Here is an 18,491-nt window from a genome sequence, read left to right as displayed (position 1 = left end):
TGCATTATCCTTCTCCATAGTACTTATTATATTTTATATTGGATACTGTCTGCCTCTTCCCTCTAAAATGTGAACTCTAGGATGGTAGGTAATTTTTATATGTTTTATTCACTTCTGTATCCCCTCGAATATCTTGTAGATAATAGGCACTCAATAAATATTTATGGAATGAATTAGCAATAAACTAGCATAAATAAGGATGCTCTATTACTATAAATAGTCTTAATAGGAAGAGCCAGTCATTTTACCAGGACAAATCTGATGTTCAATCTGCATGTATCCTTTGAATTCCAGAGACCACGTCTAGACTGGTAAAGAAGTTCAAGAAACCCATGGTAGCATTAAAAACCAAAACTAAACAAAATAATACAAAAAACTTTAAGGAGTTTTTAATGATAAAGAACATCTTTGAGGAACTTAATGCAAATTTAAAACATGTACAAACAGGAATTACACAATCTAGGAACCTCTAGAAAGAGTACATGTTAGGGCATTTGATCATTTAGAGGAGGTCAGCCCCTATTTTCCATATACACATATGATGAATTCAAAATATATGATAATTCAAAATCTATGATAAACTGAATTTTCTTCAACTTTAATATGCATCTCTCCTATGTATATGGAAAGGAAAGTGCATATTAAAATTGAAGAAAACTGGGGCGCCAGGGTGGCTCAGTGGGTTAAGCCTCTGCCTTTGACTCGGGTCATGATCTCAGAATCCTGGGATCGAGTCCCACATCGGGCTCTGCTCTGAGGGGACCCTCCTTCCTCCTCTCTCTCTCTCTGCCTGCCTCTCTGACTACTTGTGATCTCTCTGTCAAATAAATAAATAAATTCTTAAAAAAAAATTGAAGAAAACTGGTTCTATGGTCTCTTAAGGGAGTCTATAGAAAGTAAACTTTGAGGACCAATGAAATAAAGTATACAAAAGTGCTTTGCAAAGTTTAAAGGAAATTGAGTTTTAAAAATGCAAAATACATTTTTTCATTTCTTTATGATGATACTAAAAGTGAGTCAGGGAGTTGGATTTACCATGGCACCTGTGCTGTCAGGACAGTAAAAGCTCTGGTGAGCAATGAGAGGACACACAGACTACTTTAGCCCCTGTAGTTGAGGGCACTGGTAGCAATGGAGGCATGAGGTATGGGAAGGAAGAGAAGGCAGCTAAGTTACATAGTTAAACATGGACAGTAAAATTCTGCATGTTACTAAGCCAATGATTCTCCAACTTTAGTGGTCAAAAGAATCACCAGTTCTTGCTACAAACAGATTCCCCCTCCACCTCCAAAGATTCTGATCATGTTAAATATGGGCTAGGGTCCAGGAAACTGCATTTAATAAGTACCACAGGCAGTTCTAATGGTGAGGAAGAAGAACTGGGCTTCAGAAGGCCTTGCTGCAGGTTGAAGTCTCTCATCCTCCTGTTTTCCTTCATTTTAGATGTGTTCTTAATAATGGCCAGAAGGTGGCATACGTAAACCTAACTCCAAAAATGTATAACCAAATATCCTCACATGAATCAAAGAGTTATATCATCCAGGGGTGCCTGGGTGGCTCAGTGGGTTAAAGATTTATATCATTCATAATATGTGCCTTCAGTTCCCAATGGAGACAACACAAAATGACAAAGTAAAGTTTGGGAAAATGAGCAGCAAAAAAGCAGCACTTACCACAATTAACTATCTCCAGCCTTGACCACTAACACCATATGAGATACACATTCTGAGAAATCTTTTTCATTTTGAAATTGTAGTGTGTAAAAGCACTGACCTATAGATTATTCTGGATTTCTAAAAAATATATCTGTTTTTTGATCAGGTGCTTGCTTTTTCTTTTGAAAATGGCAGTAATAAACTCTCAAGGCATTTTATTTCAACAGTTCCTATGATGTAATCTTTATTAGGCTCCTCCCCTCATACCAAATAAGCCTCTGGGTTCAAAGCTATGAAGAAGTGCTTGTTCAATCACCAGAGAACTTCCTCCTAAGTCTGCCAAAGACAGAAGGGACAGCAGCCCAGGAAGACCAAAACAAAGAGACCTTCCCAAATTGTTCTCTTCTTCCTGGTACTTTCCAGGTGGGCGATGATGGGTTCTGTATGCTCTAAAGAGCAAGGCACATACAAGCAGTTACTTTTATCTCATTACATTGTAAATTTTCTTTTGTTAGCCCTGAACTTCTGGTAAATAATGTTAAGGGCTACAGAGTGGTCTCAGCTCCACTGTGTTAAACTCATGAAGGGTGTGTGCCCTTAGCTATGCCTGGGTGCTAAAGATGGCAATGTCAACATCTTCCCTGGGATGAAGGGTGGGTGGTGGCAACAATGATTAGTGAGATCCTCAAAGGACAGAAGAAGATATAAAGCCTGGCACCAGATCCAGTTGTCACTTCCCCCACAGATGAATTGTTTAAATTAGGTGAAAGGTTATTTTGTATAGAACAAAATAAAAATTATTTTTAACTAGTTTTCCAAATATTGCAACTTCTGACATAAGCTGCTGATTAAAATAAGATGCATCAAAATCTTGTCCTTTTCTTTACAATACCAAATATGGGGTTTGTTTTGAGATGAAAATTCACTTTTCCTCATGGAAAATTGAAGAGTTACTGTAAGAAACTGGTATGATATAACAGAAGGGATATCCTTAAAGGAGGCCTAAATAGGAGCAAATGGGAGGTTCCTTACAAAACTAGACTAGAGGATAGACTATAATTTAGCCAGTATTACAGTTGTAGTCATACATCAAAGACTAAATGTATATTCTTTAGCTTGTCAGGATTAAGCTGAAGTAGACCCAGGGACACAATGGAAGCCAAATGAAACTTCCCAGCACGACTGGTTTGCTTACTTGGAGCCTTCGAAACGTGGACTAACAATACTTTCTCTTCTCTTCCCAAGGACTCTTTTCCTTCCCCCAAAACCTTCCTTTCAATTCTGCTTTCATCTTGTTACTTATTTTCTACTCGTGCCCCCGTCCAACTGTGCCACCTCACAGCTTTGCAACTTGTGTTTTTCTCTTTAATTTCTTATTCCAACTCATTTTTTGTATGTCTTTCATTCTTTTCCTTTATTCTGGCATCCCCTCATCAATAAGTCTTTTTTTCCTATTTCCATAAAGATTAATCTAAAGCTATCTAAAACATTAAATAAATATTCTTTTTTCTTTTTGATACTTAGTGGAAATTATATATGCATATATCTTTACAAGAACAAGATTTTTAATTCTATCTGGGTTAAAATGCATCCAGTGCTATCTATAAGAGGTACTCATTGAGAGTATCAAAGAGAGCAATTTTACTTAGACCACAGTATCTCCTGAGACCCTTTAGATATTATATCTTGTGCCACTGTAACTATGGTACATAGGTTAGCAGCATTGGGCACTACGTTAGATCTGCAGGATCTCAAGCCCCACCCATTCCTGTTGAATCACAAGATTCCCCGATGATTCACATACCCAGTCAAGTTTCAGAAGCACCATATCAGAAACCATACAGAAACCTTCAGCTTTTCTGCAAGAGGACTGTCAATGTCCAGAATTTCATAATGAAATGATACTAGCTTAGCATATCAGAGCAGAGAACTAAAGGCTATCTCGGTGGCTTCAAAGACTTACTGTCATGTGCTATAACCTACAGTCTAAGATGATGACTGAGATGGAAAGAAGAGTAGAACAGGTTAAACGTTTAGGACTGCTGCAGTGGGGGGTCATGAATAATTGGATATCATTCTTAATAAAGGGTACTTGCTGTTATAGTCCTATACAAGTGTGCATAAACAAATTACATATTTCCTTAGTTTTTATTTGAATGTCTGACTAGTTGGAGAAGCTAGACATGTATAACCAGTTTAGTCTTAACAATCATGTTCAGAAAACAGTATGTAGACTTCCTCCTAATTCTTCTTCTATGTAAGGCTTCCTGTGAGCTGAAAGGAGTCCAAAATTCTCATGGTTCTTTTGTGAATTACTTTGCTTGACTCATATATGTATCTTCATATAGTGGCTTTTAATAATCAGGATAATTATAATATAATGTAAAAATATAATATAAAAATAAAAATAATTTTAATATTAGGAGATGAAAAGATTAGAGTGACTGAGCCCATTTAATTGGTAGGTTGCCATCTTTTATAAGGATTTACCCTTCCAGTATACCATTATACCATTGCCATCTTTTATAAGGATTTACCCTTCCAGTAAACCATTACTGTTTTTTATATTATTTTTGGCTTAAATTTTGAGTCCTCTATTCATGAAAAATCAAATAAAGTCCTTTAGCTATGCTGCTTTATAATCAGGAAGCATAATGCGAATGCTTGTTATCATTCTCTAGTCACACACTTACTAGTGAGTAAAGGGCAGAATTCAGGCCATAATTCAGGTGATCTAGGCTTTACTGTCAAGCAACTTGACTGAAAGATTATGGTTTTGAATGACTAGAGAACTGTTCTGCTCTTTTTGAAAGAATTATTCAGTAATAGGATCCTGCGGAAAACACAGGTGTTAAAAATGCAGAGTTTGTATCAACTTTTTAAGAAATTCGTAAAGAACCAGAACTATGATGTTCCTTATAAGGAAACTTATTAGCTTCCTTATTCATTAATAATTTGATCCTCTATGACAGGCATTGGAAAGAGGATCTGTAAGGGGTAAGCCAGCATTAAATTTCAATATATAACTCCTTCTTAATCCATACAGGGAAAGAAATAAAGCATCTTTTCATCATCCTTCTGTCTTCAAAAGTAAGAAAAGGGATCACAGAACATGAGGTATTAGAGACATGATATGAGGCCTTCTTGGAGAGCTTTAAGATATCCCTACTTCAAGAGAAGAACCAGATATTTAGTGAGATGCCAAGACACGATGCCAAGAAAGGAGGACTCTCAATCAGTGCACATAGCAGGAGAGAGAGCTAAAATGTTCTCAGCAGCCCCACCAAAAGCAGTTTTCCTAGAAGCACAGGCAAAAAAAGACATCAAATTTAAAGGAAATTAGTATTCATTAATGTAGCTATTTGTGGTACTTTACATGGTGAATAGTGGGTAATTAATGAATACGAAAAAGACTCAAGGATCACAATAGATGCAAGAGAATTAAAATGTTGGGGTTTTTCTCCTTTTCTCCCATATTAGATGAAAGTGAAGGAAAACAGTACTGTTTTACAACTAAATAGCAGTTGTATTTAGTTAGGATACCTCAAGTGTCTGCATATTCATTTACTTTATCTTTTCCTACTTTATCTTTCCATGTTTATGCCTGGCAAATCTTTAAATGGTTAATTTCACATACTATGTATGTTTTATGTTCAGAGAAAAATATATTGATATTGAGTGGGTACTTACTGATATGAACATAAAATGTTAACAATGGTTATCTTGTAGGAAGTAGAAGGAATGATTCTTTGAGAATCAGGGAGGGCTTTCACTTATTGCATTATCCACATCTGTTGAATGATGTGTACAAATATGACCTTTAAACATTTTTCTAAGTTTTATTTATTTAAGTAATTTCTACACCCAATGTGGGACTCAAACTCATGACCTCAAGATCAAGAGTCACACACTGCTGTGACTAAGCCAGCCAGGCACCCCCAAATAAGACTTTTTATTGGAAGGGAATCTCCAGTCCTTTGACTCATGCTTACTTAAAGAGATTATACTAATATTCCTTGCATCTCTCCTTTTCTTACAGGCTCCTTCCCAGGTATTATGTGGTAACTAAATTAGAACAAGAAACTGAGACAGTTCACAGACCCTCTCTCAACCTTTTCAGAGCCAGTCTGTCAACCAGAAGCATGCATTTCTTTATTGTCTCTGCTGCCTATGGCATCCTGCTTTATCTCCCTTCTTCCACAAAGAGAAGGGAAAAACATAGAGGAGAGCGAGGATTTTGCCTCTTTTATTAAATCCTATGTCTCCAGCATCTAGAACAATGTCAGCACTCATGGAGCGCTCACTAAATAAATGCTTTTTGAATAAATCAATAAATTCCCTCTACTCTCTACCATTTGGTGAGGTGCCTGCCCTGTCCAGAGAAGCTGGCAGTTGTCTATCAGTGCTGAAGGCTGAGCCCACTAACCTAAATGAGAGCTGAAGTTGTCAAGTCCACTCTGGCTGCACCAGGTCTTGTGTGTGCACTCAATCCATTGCTGCTTCGCATGACAGCTGGCATGTGGCACCTACCTACTGACCACTGAGTTCAACTCTTAACTTGGCTCCAAGTTCAAGAAGAAAGATACCATTTGTCAGATATATTCAAACCACAATATTTTTATCATTAAAATTTTTTATTTGAAATGGACTTATTTTATTAGAAAGCTATATTACTTTTTTAAAAGCAATGTTTATATACCACATCTTCTTTATCCATTCGTCTGTTGATGGAATACTATGCAGCCATCAAAAGAAATGAAATCTTGCCATTTGCGACGACGTGGATGGAACTAGAGGGTATCATGCTTAGCGAAATAAGTCAATCGGAGAAAGACAACTATCATATGATCTCCCTGATATGAGGGAGAGGAGATGCAACATGGGAGCTTAAGAGGGTAGGAGAAGAGTAAATGAAACAAGATGGGATTGGGAGGGAGACAAACCATAAGTGACTCTTAATCTCACAAAACAAACTGAGGGTTGATGGGGGGAGGGGGGTTGGGGGGGTGGGATTATGGACATTGGGGAGGGTATGTGCTATGATGAGTGCTGTGAAGTGTGTAAACCTGGCGATTCACAGACCTGTACCCCTGGGGATAAAAATATATGTTTATAAAAAATAAAATTAAAAAAAAAAAGCAATGTTAACTAGATCATGTGTTTCTACCACTCTCTAACATGTATGAGTAACCAAACATGCATATATAAGCAAATATACTCATTACTAAACACACTGTCGAAAGGGGGCCAGGGAGGAAATGAGAGCATTGCAGCCTTTTCACTTCTCTCTATGGTCTCTCAGCAGGAAGTGTTCCCAGTGACCATTCACCATGACCTTTTCTCTCAGTGTATCTGTGGTCTAACAAAATGACCTTATCCTGAGAAGGTAGGTGTGAAAGGATACTGAGTTGATAGAAAGCAACACTGAACTCCACCTAAAAGGCTAGCATACTTTTGCTTTTTCTGTGTTCTCACAAAGCCAGTGACTATTCAGCATATTTCAGAAGATCAGAGACCTACCTCCACATGTATCTTTGTGAGACTACTTGCCCCACCCTTGCTGCAATTCCTACATACCTACCCACTGAAGACCAATGAGAAACCAATCAGGTTTTCTAGGACTTTTACAAATACGTCATAACTTGGGTTGCAGGAGTCTGGGGACAGCTGCTAAAACTGAATGCTTATAGATAAATAACCAGTTCCACAAAATGCCTTGCAAAACTATAGCCACTAAGTGACCAAATATATACATGTTTATTGGTTTAGACCACTGTTGATCTCAAAGATTGCTCATAGATTTAAAAAGAGACAGAGAAGGGGGGCGCAGACACTTTCGAAGATGGACTGGAAGTTTCTTACAAAACTTTGCATACTTTTACCACATGATAGAGCAAATGAGCTCCTTCATATTTACCCAAAGGAGCTGAAAACTCATGTCCACACAAATATCTGCACATAGGTGTTTATAGCAGTTTTACTCACAATTTCCAAAACTTAGAAGCAATCAAGACACCCTTCAGTAAGTGAATGGATAAAAATAACTGTGGTACATCCAGGCAAGGCAATAGTATTTGGTTAAAAAGAAATGAACTAGAAAGCCATGAAAAGACATGGAGGAACAGAAATACATATTATTAAGTAAAAGAAGCCAGACTGAAAATATTACATATTATATGATTCTAGCTATATGATATTCTGGAAAAAGCAAAACTATGGAGACAATAAAGGATCAGTGGTTACCATGGTGGGGGCTCGGATCATGGGCATAACATAGACAATTTTTAGAGCGGTAAAACTATTACGTAAGACACTATAAATGATGGCTATATGGCATAATATATTTGTCCAAACCTGCAGAATGTTCAACTCTAAGAACAAACTGTAATATAAACTATGGAGTCTGAGTGGTTATGTATATTTATCAGTTATAATCAATGTACTACTCTGGTTAGGGATACTGATAATGGGTGAGATTATTATGCATGTGTTGGGGTAAGGATATATGGGAAATCTCTGCACCTTCCCCTTAATTTTGCTATGAACCTGAAACTGCTTTAAAAACTTAAATCAAGGAAGGAAAGGAAAGGCAAGGCAAGGCAAGAAAAGAAAAGAGAAAAAAGGAAGGAAAAGAAAGAAAGGGAGATCATATTTCTCAAGGAAGAAAAAAGTGAAAGAGAGGCACATTCCTATCACGGAATTATTGGCATTATTTTCCCTTCTACCTAACATTCTAAGGCAGCAGGGCCATATGCTTGCAAATGACATTTAAACCAACAAAAGAAATGTTAAGATGAAAGGGTGGATATGTTGAAATGGGGCAGGGGTGTTGAATATACCTCCTTCCTTTCCATGCTGGTTCAAAACACAGCTGTCTTCTTGCCAGATCCTAGTACACAGTTTAGATTCATACCTTCCTCAATCTTAAAGCCTAGAAACACTTCTTCCAGCAAAACCTTAAGTAGCAACAAAATAACTCTACAGTCAAACAACTGTATGGGTATGAAAGGGTATGGAATTCATCTTAAATTGAATATTGGCTGAATATTAAAATTAACAGTTTAGAGGCCCAGAATAATTTTATAAATTAAGAATTACCTATAACTTGGTGGGTGCTTGGGTGGCTCAGTGGGTTAAGCCTCTGCCTTCAGCTCAGGTCATGATCTCAGGGTCCTGGGATTGAGCCCTGCATCCCATCAGGCTCTCTGCTCAGCGGGGAGCCTGCTTCCCCCTCTCTTTCTACCTGCCTCTCTGCCTACTTGTGATCTCTCTCTGTGTCAAATAAATAAATAAAATCTTTATTTAAAAAAAACACTTACCTATAACTTGGAACACCTAGGTGGCTCAGTCAATTAAGCATCTGCCTTCAGCTCAAGTCAAGATCCAAGAGTCCTAGAATCCAGCCCCATGTTGGGCTCCCTGCTCAGTGGGTGGGAAGTCTGCTTCTCCCTCTGCCTGCTGTTCCCCTTGCTTGTACTCTCTCTCTCTCTGTCAAATAAATAAGTAAAAATCTTAAAAAAAAAAAAAAAACTTATCTATAACCTGAGAGTCATTAGTGTCTTAAATTCTTAAAATTTATATTTTAAGAGACTATAAAAGCAATACAGCCTGACAATATATTTCAATCAACACTCAAAGCTCTCAACACTAGGTAGGGTCAAAATATTTATAAGAGATTGATAAAACGCCTGAGTTGCCTGCTAGAGCAGAGGAGGAAACAAAGAAAAAAAAAAAAAGGCAAAAATAAAACTGCTAAACAAAACTAGAATTCCAGCCACTTGATATGCTTTTAGATAGCTGACCTCCCTCCAGATTCCTATAGGATTTCTTACTTGATCTGACTTCCTTAATATATGGTTCCCCTACTGTAATGGTTTAAGTGAAACATTCATTTGTTATATATGCCACTGAATATATTCTACAGATTCTTCTCTTGAAACGGAGAACAGGTCACAAAAGCTTGTTTTCCCTCAGAGACAAGACTGTCAACTAAGCCAATTTCCTGAGGAGACAATTATTTTTAACTTGCTGGTAACATTGTAAAGGGAGACTTATTTTTGTTTGTCTGTTTGTTTGTTTTGAGGAGACACCTAAGATAGCAAGAAATTGCCTTGGATTTCAAACTCAAGACTAGACTGTGTCAGACAAAACAGGAATCTGCCCAGTTCCCTGCTTACTAACTATCAGAGCTGGGGAAATAATGTAAACCAACCATTACTTACTAAGACATTGTTCTAAGTGCTTTTCTTGGATTAACCCACTCAACCCTCAAAAATACCTTATGGGAGGGGCGCCTGGGTGACTCAGTGGGTTGGGGCCTCTGCCTTCGGCTCAGGTCATGATCCCAGAGTCCTGGGATCAAGCCCCGAGTCGGGCTCTCTGCTCGGCGGGGAACCTGCTTCCCCCTCTCTCTGCCTGCCTCTCTGCCTACTTGTGATCTCTGTCTGTCAAATGAGTAAATAAAATCTTAAAAAAAAAAAAATCTTATGAGATGGGATCCTGTAAGATGAGGTAACAATAAGTAACGTGCTCAAGATCACAGAGATGATAAAATAATGAATTGAGATTAAACCCATGTAGCCTTATTGCTACAGGAGGAGGGCAGAGGGAGAGAGAAAGAGAAAGAGAAACTTAAGCAGGTTCCATGCCTAGTGCCCAGCCTGACAGAGGGCTGGATCTCGCAGCCCTGAGATCATGACCTGAGATGAAATCAGAGCCAGAGGATCAACCAACTGAGCCACCCAGGCACCCCCACTGGTGATTTAAAAAAAATATTTAAATATAACCTAATATAAGAAATATTTTTACTATAACTCATAGAAAGTAAGAAATATATTCTATAACACAACCCAGTACATGCATAAATATGTATTATATATAAATACATATAAAATTGAAACCATTTTATGAAACCATTCTTACTCTTACTTCAAGCAAAGCATTGATATTTTCTATTATACTTTATTTTTTTTTTAAACTGCTGATCACTCTTCATCAAACTGATTTCAGGATCCACTAAAAGTTATAACTTGAAATTTAAAAAACAAGGCACTAAATTCTTTTCACCACCATAAGAATTCTGTGACAATTGCATAGGCTAATGTGTATAGAACATTTAGTATAAGGCCTGGTGCATCCTGTGTGCTCAATAGATGGTAGTAATTATTATTGAGCTTGTAAACTAGCTCTAATTATGGGAGGCAGAGACACTGAGGGGGAAACCATGACTGGGCTGTAGATGAATTTTATTGCCAGGTAGCATCTATCCCTGGCAGTGAGACTGGGAATTTCCCCAGTGTTTTTAACTTGTACTGTAACAGAAATCCATATTCAGAGAGCTGACTGGTGGCTAACTCTGATTTCCTCTTCTCCACCAGAAAGAGCAATTTACAAATTGCTATGCCTCTCTGGTGGAACCCTCAGTATATCCCACTCATCGATCTATGTTTATATCCAACACTATTCTGGGCACTATGAGCTATACAAGATTGGTCTCCATGAAGAATCCAGCTGAAGAGATGTATTCATTTCCTACTGATGCTTTATAAATTACCACTCACTTAGTGGCCTAAAGCAGCACAAATTGATTATCTTCCAGATCAAGAGGTCAGAAGTCTGAACTGGGTCTCCTTATGCCAAAAGCAAGGTGTTGGCAGGGTTATTCCTCTCTGGAGTCTCTAGGAGAGAATCTATTTCTATATATTTTCCAGCCCCTTTTAGGGTTATTTGCATTCCTTGGCTCCTAGCCCCTGGCCCCTTCCTCTACATAGCTTCAAGGACTGAAACAGCAGGTTGAAATATCACATCAAATCACTCTGACAGTAACTTGTCGTCTCCTCTCCTTCTCTGCACCTTCTACCTTTGTCCACCCTTTAAGGAACCTGGTGATTACATTGGATCCACCAGAATAATACAGAATAATTTCCCTATTGCCATGTAAGGTATCCTTCAAAAGTTCTGGAGATTAGGATGTAGGCATTTGGAGGTGAAGGAGGGACAACTATTCCGCTTAACAGAGGAGAAAAACCACCCACAATAAGATATAACAACAATAACAACACATAACATTAACTGAGCATTTACCAGGCATTGTTCTCAGTGCTTTACTTGCCTTGACTCATTTCCTTGTAGAGAAACCAGGAGATAATGCGAATTGCCCATAGTTGTATAGATAGTGTCAAACCCAGAACTGCCTGACTTCAAAGAGCATGCTGTCCACCCCTTCACTACATACGAATAAATATTAAATGTGTATACATTTAGTGGTTTGCAACTTCTCCCCATCATGAACTCCTTTTACTCTTTTTCTCCAGGGACATTATTTTGAAAGATTTTGTATAGTAAGTATCTTTCTTCATTAATCAAAGGCAAATTTCTAATTGTAACATCCGGTAGCTCTGAGCTAGTCTCTTTGCCTCTTTTTGGATTTATATAGTTCCAGCCAAAATAATGCAACATAATATTTTATTTAATATGTTTTGGTATCATTTTGGAATACTGAAAATGGGAACTCAAATAACTCCCTTTGTAGATGCCTAGGAGTTCAGAGAAGAAGTAAATCAATGCGATGGAGAACTGTCAGAAAAAATGGGGTCTGACTTGAGTCTCAGAAAAGTAGATATTTCAGACAGATCGGAGATGAACAAAGAACATGCGTGATGTCCAGGAAATGGGAAAATATATATGTAAAGATGAAATGCAGGCACCTTGTTAGGGAGAATTGGAAAAAGAGACTAAAGGAAAATAAATAAAGCACCAATGTTTTGAAAGAGGTAAATAAGGTTAAATTTAACCAGGAAGGATAATGCAGAGGCTGGAAAGTTTCTGAGCAGGAATTGTTGGGCTTGAAGAGGTTAATCAGGTAGAACAAAGAGAAAGAAAGAAGGAAGGAAGAAACTGGCAATTGTAATTTGCCTTCCAGGAGGGATATTGGGTGGCTGGGTGGCATGGAAGGGTGTGGGGATTAACTTTTCACTATATCCCCTTTTGATTCCTCTAAATTTGATGTAATATACATATATTAGCTAGTAATATATGGATACATACATTATAAATACATCATATATCAAATATATTGATACATTTATATAAGACTATAGATTCAAAGTGTCATATAGGTAAAGCTACTCTTTGTACACTTAAGAGCTCAGGATAAACTACTCAGTCATTCTGCCCATCCCTGACCCTGAGTAAAACAATTTCAGCAATTTTCTCATTGGCTTAAAAAAAACTGGGTCTCTTGTTTACCAACTTCATGCTAGGCATCAACTCAACGTTGGGCTAGTACCCAGGTATTTTGCATTACTTTTATATGTTTGTCCAACTTGAATGAAAATCTACTTCAGGGACGCCTGGGTGGCTCAGTTGGTTAAGCAGCTGCCTTCGGCTCAGGTCATGATCCCAGCGTCCTGGGATCGAGTCCCACATCGGGCTCCTTGCTCAGCAGGGAGCCTGCTTCTCCCTCTGCCTCTGCCTGCCATTCTGTCTGCCTGTGCTTGCTCTCTCTCCCTCTCTCTCTCTCTGACAGATAAATAAATAAAATCTTTAAAAAAAAAAAAAGAAAGAAAATCTACTTCAGAAATGACTCAGAAATCTCACAGGATTGTGTCATTTAACCCCAGGATCCAGGATCAGTAATAGAATAACAAGGCCTACACATTCTGACCTGCCCAGAGTCCAGGCTCAGACAACACCTGAAAACTGGCCTCATCCTCACACCCTAGATCAACAGGTATCCTACTGTTATCTTGTTTTTAAGAGTTAACTAATGAAATAACTCTGTCACTGGGACACCTAGGTGGCTCAGTTGGTTAAGCTCTGCCTTTGGCTCAGGTATCAGCTCCCTGCTCAGCAGGGACCCTGCTTCTCCCTCTCCCTCTGTACCTCCGCCCATCTGTTCTCACTTTCTCTCTCTCTCTCAAATAAATAAACAAAATCTTAAAAAATAAAAAAAGAAAGAACTCCATCACTATTTTTGTGGGAAGATATTGAACCTTTGCACTTTCTAAATCCATGCTTTTTTTGTAGCATTGGAAAGCTCAACAGTCAAAGCAAGCACCTTATAAATGCTGAGGCAGGGACACCTGGGTGGCTCAGTTGGTTAAGTGTCTGCTTTCAGCTCAGGTTATGATCCCAGGATCCTGGGATCAAATCCCACATCAGGCTCCCTGCTCATTGGGGAGCCTGCTTCTCCCTCTCCCTCTGCTGCTCCACCTGCTTTTGCACTCAATCTCTCTCTGACAAATAAATAAATAAAATATTTTTAAAAATAAATAAATAAATAAATGCCGAGGCAGCCAACCTGCTGCATTAGTGCTATGTGGTAACTGAGGCAATATGAGGCCTTTGGAATTCTTTAAATGGTTTGGCATTTAGGGAAAGAGCTGCATTAGAAAAAATTCCTTGGGGGCACCTGAGTGGCTCAGTTGGTTGGGTGTTTCACTCCTGGTTTTGGTTCAGGTCATGATATCAGGGTAGTGGGATCAAGCTCTACATCAGGCTCCGTGTTGGGCATTGAGCCTCTCCCCCTCCCTCCCTCTCTCTTTCTAATAAAAAAAATAAAAATTAAAAAAAAAAAAGGAAAGAAAGAAAACTATTCCTTAATCAGGTTGTGATTTACCTGCATTCAAACCATAGTACTAAGCTCTTGCTAAACTCTTGCTAAGAGCTTAGATATTACAAATGAGATTATATAAACAAATAAGTTACAGCAGGCATAGGAGATATAATAAAACAAAACTGACTGGCACAGCTAGATCCCTAAAGGCAATCTGGTTACTCTTTGCCCATTTTCCCAATTTCCATGTATAAGATTAAGTGCTTTATTATATGAATGAAAGTGTTACATCAATTACCTAATCCCTTTCCTTTATGTTAGTCAATGGAGAAATCTTTATTGAGCTCCCCACAGATGAGTAATTTTAGAAATTGTGTTAACAGGAAAACATCTAAAGTGAATAATTGCTAAGCCTCTAAAAACTGTTACTTCTTCTCTTGGAACTTCTGGAAGGTAGGAAATACTCCATGTTTTTTTATATGTGCCTAGCACAGTGCTTCTCCTCAAATGACACTAAACCAGAATAAAGAAATTCTTAAAGCAGAGCCTTGATTCAAAACTGGAATTAATTAATGTGTCCCAATTCATGAAGCATTTCCACATCTGTTACCTCATTCATTCCTCTTATAACTCCTACGAACAACAACAGCAAGTTTAAGTAAAGGTATACAATGTGGGTAGTAAAAGAGAGACAGAGCTTGAAACCAAGCACATATTATTAGCATGTCTTTATATGTGGTTAAGGCCAGTCACAATTATGCAAAATTAAAGCCTTTGGCCACTCACCCACAAATTACAGATAAGACATAACACACTAATATTATGGAACTTAATTCTTAAAAATTTTATTGCCCCAGAGTGTAGCAGAGTACAGACTTGACTCACTAACGGCTTTTGCTCCCTTATATCATGCAGGCCCATGAGTGGTCCTGAAAGACATGGTTTTCATTCCCAGACCTTGTAGTCTTCTCTAAATGTACCAAAAAACTTCTAGGAACCACATTTTTCCTATCTGTAATACAAAAATGATCCCTCCCTTTGAACTGCACCTTCAGATCACCTCTTTCCATCTTTTCCCAATCATTTATATTCTGCAAAATAATAGTGATTCATCATTCATTACCTGTCTAGCAACTGCCACATTTTAGAATGAATATTACTGAATCTTCTTAAGCATTTCTGTTAAATATTTATATGTTTATATATATGTACACTCTGCTATGTCTCCAATGTAACATTTAATAACTGAGGTATCTCAGGCATTTAGTTCAGATGTGCCATTTGAGTACTAAGTAAAAATATACACAATGCATTTTTTTTCTAGTGTTCATCAACTAATAACAGATTATATGAAGAAAGATGCAAATTTCTTATATTTGGCTTGTTATATTTGTAGGTCATAGCTTTACTGTAATTCTACGATATATATCAAAGACTTAATTAAAGAGAGCTTTCTGATGCAATGAACTTGAGTTAAACTGTCTGCTTCACCCAGTTCTATCACCTTCTACTTGTAATACTTGAGGCAGGAACTCTACTCTTAGGCTCAGTTTTTCCATCTTTAAACTGGGAATTGTTGAGTAAGACACTTACCACCACTCCCCCATCCCAGTATTTCCTTCCAGGAGAAGAGTTCTTTTATTGGAATAACATATCTGACCTCTTGCTGTACCATCTATCCCCAGTACTGCTTCCTAGAGGAATAAGAGTATCTTGCTTGATTGGTGAGTTTAGGAATATAGTAGCTCATTCCCCTTTCTCTTCCTTTTCTCTTTGGAATCTACCTGCCTTCAGAGAGAATACATTCTGCCTAACTCCTACTGTAATACTGCCTAGATGGGTGCAGGCCTCAGTTTGTTCTTCCTATGATTAAGTGAGTACAAGATTAGCAAGCCCACTTGCCCATTATCTCTAGAAAGTGTTCTCCAATTTTAGAATAAAATAGGTATTTTGGTCTCCATCCCCACTGCTCTTTTGCTTGCTTCTCAGTTGGCCCTGATCTTTGAGTAAAGAATGTCATTTACTATTAGTCCCGTTATATCTATCAGTAGGGATAATAATTAAAACATTATCATCACCTTTTTCAGTAGCAATGTGGAGAATTTATCTTTGTGTGTCCCATATCATATATCAAAGATCCATTCACATCATAGACATTCAATAAATGTTGGATTAAATTGTTAGTATGTAAAAGAAAAATCAAATTATACTCAATGGAATTAGTTCCACAAATCTGAAGTTATTCCTAACAGTAAATGTTATTAAAGAGATACATCGACACTTTACAATTACTAGATTGAACTGCTTTAAAAGATATTCTTGCTCACATATAAAATAATTCTTCATATAACAGTATGTTGACTTTACCATATCATTCACACTCCATCTCTCAGCAGTCTAATAGCACTTTGTGAGAACAGTTGAACAGATTCAGAATGCAACCATATAATTTTCTTGGTTCAGATCCTGGCTCTGCCACTTAATAGCTCTGGGACCTTACACAAGTAATTAACATCTCTGTACCTCAGTTTCTACAACAAAATGAGAATAACAACATCATCTAATGCATAGTACTATTGTACTGAATGAGTTATTATATGTAAATTATTTAGAAGAAGGGCACCTTCAGCTCAGGTCATGATCCCAGGGTCCTGGGATGGGACCCTGTATTGGGCTCCCTGCTCAGGGGGAAGCCTGCATCTCCCTCTCCCACTCCCCCTGCTTATGTTTTCTCTCTCTGTGTGTGTCAAATAAATAAATAGAAAATCTTTAAAAAAAATTGTTTAGAAGGGTGTCCAACACATAGCAAACATTAATAATGTTCTGTTATAGCTATTGTTGTTGTTGTTGTTTTAGAAATTCAGTACCTGATGTCCATATCCACATAATCCACAAAGAACTTGAAAGATAACATTATGGAGATTATGACCAGCCAGAGTCTCTTCCTCCCGAGTTCTGAGCTCTGAAATAACACCAACACCATAGACAAGTCACTAGGGAAGTCAGAGGAGCCAGCTCTCTGAGATGCAGATAGTGAGGACTTCTGGCTGGGTAATAATTGCTCTATGAACTTGTTAAGGTCCTCTAGTCAAAAACCACCAGGAGCACATCTACAGTTCTATAATGCTGGGTGTATTGACTCATTGCAAGGAAAAGAAATGTATACCATGGGGAACCATGGGGTATCTCAATGATGTTAGAAAAAACGTATTGCAGGACTTGACCTTGTGTTAGGTTATTTAGGGGAACATTGAAGAAAACAGACATCTTTCCCACATTGGATGCTGTCTGGAAGAGTAATTCTCTGATTAAGGATCTTAATAATTCTTATCTGTGAGAGGAATGAAGTTGAGCTAAAGTAATAAGTAAAAAAGTTGCAGTCACTCATTACTAGCCAGGAAAGGGGATATTTACTCTTTTCTGATTTGGACAATGTTCTTACTTCTGTCTGTTCAGACATGATTGGGAAATGGTCTTATTATTTGTCTTGCGTCATTACAGTCACAAAACAGTCTTGTCTGAGGTTGTTGTTAAATGAAAGTGCTTATACTCAACATAAGAACTTTGCAGATTCCCTGAGAGTGTCTGGCCAGCTCCCAGTTAATAGGGGCTGCCTTTCACTTTCTTGAACTAGATGAGAATGTTTTGCTTGAAGGCCAGGGCTGGCCAGGAAAAGAACAACTATTATTATTACTTATACATATTGACAGGTTTCTAGTTTATAAAGTCCCTTTATAGGCATTGTATAACTTGATCCTCTCAGAACAATCCTGGGAGATTGCACAACTGTAGGAGCCCAATTCATAATGTATTCCATATGACTGGCACCGCCCCAAAGTGACGAGTGACTTTTGGAGTTGTGCAATAAGGCTGCTGCATTCTTCTTTATAATTTATGAAAATTGAGTCAGAGAAGCTTCTTGAGTATTCTTTATTTCCTAATAAACCCTAGAGTTCTCTCTGGCAACCTGCTCAGCTGCTGACGTTGATCCTTGATTCAGTCATAGTTTCCCCTTCCAGACAATTTCTTCAGCCTGTTCTGTTATAACCTAGACTATACTGGCTACCAAATAAAAAAAAATCTTCTCCTTCTTCTACAACTTTGTCTGTGCCTTCCCAGAACAGGATGATAAAAAGGTGACTAACTTAAAACACAATCACTTCCTAGAGAGCAAGAGGGGAGGGGGGAGCGTGTGTGCGTGTTTTGTGTGTGTGTGTGTGTGTGTGAGTTGCCTAAAAAGTTAATATACCATAGTATATGTTGCTTGCAATGTCAGAATG

The sequence above is a fragment of the Enhydra lutris genome, unplaced genomic scaffold, assembly GCF_002288905.1.
Source record: "Enhydra lutris kenyoni isolate GAN:26980312 unplaced genomic scaffold, ASM228890v2 scaffoldscaffold14, whole genome shotgun sequence".
Classification (NCBI taxonomy): Eukaryota; Metazoa; Chordata; class Mammalia; order Carnivora; family Mustelidae; genus Enhydra; species Enhydra lutris.
This window is presented reverse-complemented; position numbering follows the sequence as displayed.